Genomic DNA, 4125 nt, shown 5'->3' on the forward strand with positions numbered 1-4125 from the left:
AACGCGATGCACGAGCAATCTGCACACGGGTCGCAACACGCGGCCCGCCAATCACGCGCCGCGCGGCAGGGAAGAAAAAAAAATAATAATTGGTTTTTGGGGAAAGGAAATGGTGCAGTATCTGTCTCATATATCGTTGGACACGTGAACCCCGCCGTAAGGGAAGGGACAAAGGAGGGAGGAATAATAATAATAATTGGTTTTTGGGGAAAGGAAATGGCGCAGTATCTGCCTCATATATCGTTGGACACCTGAGCCGCGCCGTAAGGGAAGGGATAAAGGAGAGAATGAAAGAAGAAAGGAAGAAAGAGGTGCCGTAGTGGAGGGCTCCGGGATAATTTCGACCACCTGGGGACCTTTAACGTGCACCGCCATCGGACAGCACACGGGCGCCTTAGCATTTTTCCTCCATAAAAACGCAACCGCCGCGGTCGGGTTCGAACCCGGGAACTCCGGATCAGTAGATGAGCGCCCTAACCACTGAACCACCGCGGCGGGTGCGGCTTTCTGGATGGCTAGAAACCAGTCCCGAAAATAAATTCGGCCTTCAGTAGACGTCGCTTGCAGTCGTCTCAGAAATCAGACGGTTTGAAATGCGGGCTGCACACAACAGTGTAATCACATGCTGACACCCAATCCTTTCTCGCAATCGCCCCTATCCACCGCTCCCACGTAGCGCTGTGGGATGGTAGCTCATGAAATGAGACTCCGGGCTCCTTTCTTCGTTCGCTTGAGGTGCAGTTTGGGACGCAACAATAGCGCATAGTGCTTTATAAAGCAAAATTCTTTTCAATACGCACAATGAGCAAGTAAAAATGCGGCTGAAGTGCCAAAATACCTGAACAGTTGCAAGCAGCGAGCGGCAGCAGTCAGCAGACGTGTTAAACAGTTCTTCTGCTAATAGGTCTGCCAACGTATTTTTCTCAAAAGATTTAAACTTCATTTAAGGAGGGATTAAGTAGCATATGAGAGAGAAAAATAAATTTATTTGCGACTTTTTACTTTCAGCTCTGCGTGCTTTTGCTTTCGTTTGCTTAAACAGTCGAAAACGCGCGGAAGGCGCCGTCTGGCTCACAGACGTCGTCTGCTACAGCGCGGGCGCGCCACGACCGCACGGTGATGTGCGCATGCGGGCATATGTTGAAAGCGGCCGCCACAAGGATCGCTACCTACTACCTCAAGTGGAAAGGAGGAAAAAGAGAAAGGTAAGGGCAGCAGGTTTTTGGCGCACACGGCAGGCATCTTCCTAGAGGAGGCGATGCGCTGGCCGCCGCGTTTACCTTTCACTTTTGAGAAAATGGCGTCAAGCACAGCGGCCGCAGCCACCTCTCCTGTACGCATTTTCTCGAAGGTTCGTACATCCAAGCTGTCAAGGCACGCCAAGCAAGTAATTGCAAATGTGTAATCCCGTACCCGTTTTCCGGAGAAGTCAGTTCGGGAAGCACTGCGTGCTGCGAGCGAGGATACCGGAGTATCTCCCCGCGTACCGTTGCCAAAATCAAGGCGGCGCGTCTGTGTGGGCCTTTGGCGTCTCCGAAGAAAAGACCTCGCGACGTGAAGATTTCAAGCTCGCGAACAGTCAAGAATGACAGCTTCACAGTGCATGCCATCAGTCTGAAAGTGCACAGTATGTACGCGAAGAGGGAAGTCCCAACACTGGACAGTTTGACAAAGGCTGTCAATGAGGACGACGACCTGCCGAACTTCAAGAAAACGACGTTGTGGAGTTTGATGAAGGACGTCGCATTCACATTTGAAAAAAAGAACACGGAACCTTGCACTGATCGAGCGAAGTGACATCATTGCCTGGCGTCACAGGTACTACTTGCGGGCGATGAAGGAATTCCGAAGACAGGGCAAGCACGAGTCGTTCCTTGCTTATTTTCTTACGCAGCACGTTTAGACTGGCTTCATATAGAGCTCGAAGTTAGCGTTGCAACCTCGTAGTCGTAACAGTGTGCGTTGCTTCAGAATAACGCATTTAAAGGAAATCGTCTTGACCACGTTGCTGTTGCCGACCTTTTCGTAGAGGTGACGTTTCACGGCCAGTTTTGCGCTACGTTTGGGTGAGGCACGTGTCTGCATGGGTCAGATTTAATCGCTAAATCTCAATTGGTGCGGCAAGCAAAAACAACAAAACTTCCAAAAATGTCGTAGCATTGCAATGGGTAGTGCCATCTCGTCGTCACCGTAGGAGCGAATGAACACCCACTGTACGCTGCCCATTGCTCCGGTGGTGCGAGTTACTGGCGCTACTGCTGCGAACGTTGGCAACTTTTGTCTCAAGTGAAGAGATTTCAAATGTTGCCGAATTAGCCAAGCACCCCATGCAAACATACAGTGAATATAAACTGGCTACAAAATGCTGCCTGGCCCTCGAAATATAAACCCGAACAAGGGAGCAATAAAGCCGAGATAATTCTTTTTCTCGATTGTCTTTGTGCGGCTGTTTGTGAGACAGTGGTAAGCACTGTGTTTCAAAGTGTTGCCTACTTACATGCTGCGCTGTGTTTGTTTACTCAGAAGCATTAACTCGTGCGCTCCGTTGCTTTGCATTTAAAGGTGCATATCATCTACCTAGATGAAACCAGGGTCAACGCAAGGCACACAAAAGAATACGTCTGGCAGGACAAGACTGTGAATTCATCTCAGGATGCCTTCCTGAAAGGTTTAACAACGGGATTGGCTGCGCCTTCGGGCAAAGGGGCCCGTTTGATCCTCGTACATGCTGGGAGCAGTACAACAGGATTCGTGCAAGATGCTGCTGACCTCTTCAGAGCAAAAAAGGCACTTGTTTGACTTCGAATGGATGTGTAATAGACATGCTACTGAGAAGAGAGAGATGACTCATCAGCATGCTGTGATCAACTTTGTGCGTGTGTGGGTGGAAAGGAGAAAATATGCGTGCATGTGGGTGTGCGTGTTGATCAGTCTACCGAGGAAAGAGAGAGGACTCATCGGCATGCTGTGATCACTCCTGTGTGTGCATGTGTGTAAAAGCACATGCTCATTAGCTTTGAATTGTATCAGGCAGTAACTTGAAGGACGTGCTGGTGGGGGCAAAGGAGTAGGTGGTGGTGTTGGTGGTCGTGTTAATAGTGTCTGTATAGAAGTAGAATTTGTAAGGAAGTGCAAATAGTACCTTTTCCAATTAGAGTATGAATAGTGTTACATGTTGTCAATGTGTACAGTTTTTGGGAGATTCATTGCAGAAAAATACAGTGGAGCTTAATCAAGCGTTGTGTCAATTATTCGAAGAGTATCTGAAAATCTGAGAGCAAATTCAATTCGTTTAAAATAATTTCGAACGTGTACTGTTTTATTCATTTGACTAATTGAACAGGAATTTATTCAAATTGCAGTCCAAAAATTTCGAACATTCACACACCCCTAAGAATGGGCCTCATTTTGTGTGTGGGGGTTGGAAATGGTATGTATCGGTGTCTGATCGTCATGTCCTGAAAAGGGAGTCCTGGTTTGGTGTTGTCTTGCGTTACTGTCAATCTCTAGTCGTTTTGACATGTTATGCAAAGATGCAGTGCCAGTGTTGAGGTAGCCAGTACTGTATGTTTTGTCCTTAGTTTTTGGGCTTGTGAATGATTTCAAGCTGGCTCTTGCTCAGATCAGTGTGAATTTGTTTGTTTCGAGTCAGCTCTTTGTTAGTGCATGTCCCAGGAATTTGATTTTGTTGACTGAAAATGCACTGCTTTTTGAACCCTGTCCAAACATTGGTCAGGTTCTCGTTGTATGAAATAATGTTGTTCGATGGCCTGGATATTTTTTTTTTCAATTTTGGAGCACTTGACTGATTGTGTTTTGGTGTACCTCCACTGCATGTGTCCTTTGATTTGTATGCTCTCCGATCCATGCCACTAGCTGTTTCCAAAATAAACCATTTCTCGCAAACACTGTGGGGTCAACATTCTTTATTGTCCTGTCTCATTGATTGATTGCTCTTTAGAAATATTTATTCATAGCGTTGTACAACTTCTACTGAATTCTTACTTGGCGCTCCCACAGCTCGGAACTCTTTTTTCCTGGCTGCATGAAAATCCTGCCTGAGCAGCTTCTGCTCTTCTAGGAGAGCAGAGAAATCGAGACAAGCTGACTTGCCTCTGTATTGCC

General features: G+C 47.2%; 1 long non-coding RNA gene across 1 annotated transcript; it reads left to right on the forward strand.

The window, feature by feature from the left end:
• The first annotated feature begins 1188 nt into the window (after positions 1–1188).
• Positions 1189–3924, forward strand: LOC144132506 (uncharacterized). Its single transcript, XR_013314832.1, has 2 exons — positions 1189–1856; positions 2563–3924. It is a non-coding gene; the product is annotated as an uncharacterized LOC144132506 (long non-coding RNA).
• The last annotated feature ends 201 nt before the right edge of the window (positions 3925–4125 follow it).

Source organism: Amblyomma americanum, chromosome 1 (genome assembly GCF_052857255.1).
Source record: "Amblyomma americanum isolate KBUSLIRL-KWMA chromosome 1, ASM5285725v1, whole genome shotgun sequence".
In the NCBI taxonomy this organism is placed as follows: Eukaryota; Metazoa; Arthropoda; class Arachnida; order Ixodida; family Ixodidae; genus Amblyomma; species Amblyomma americanum.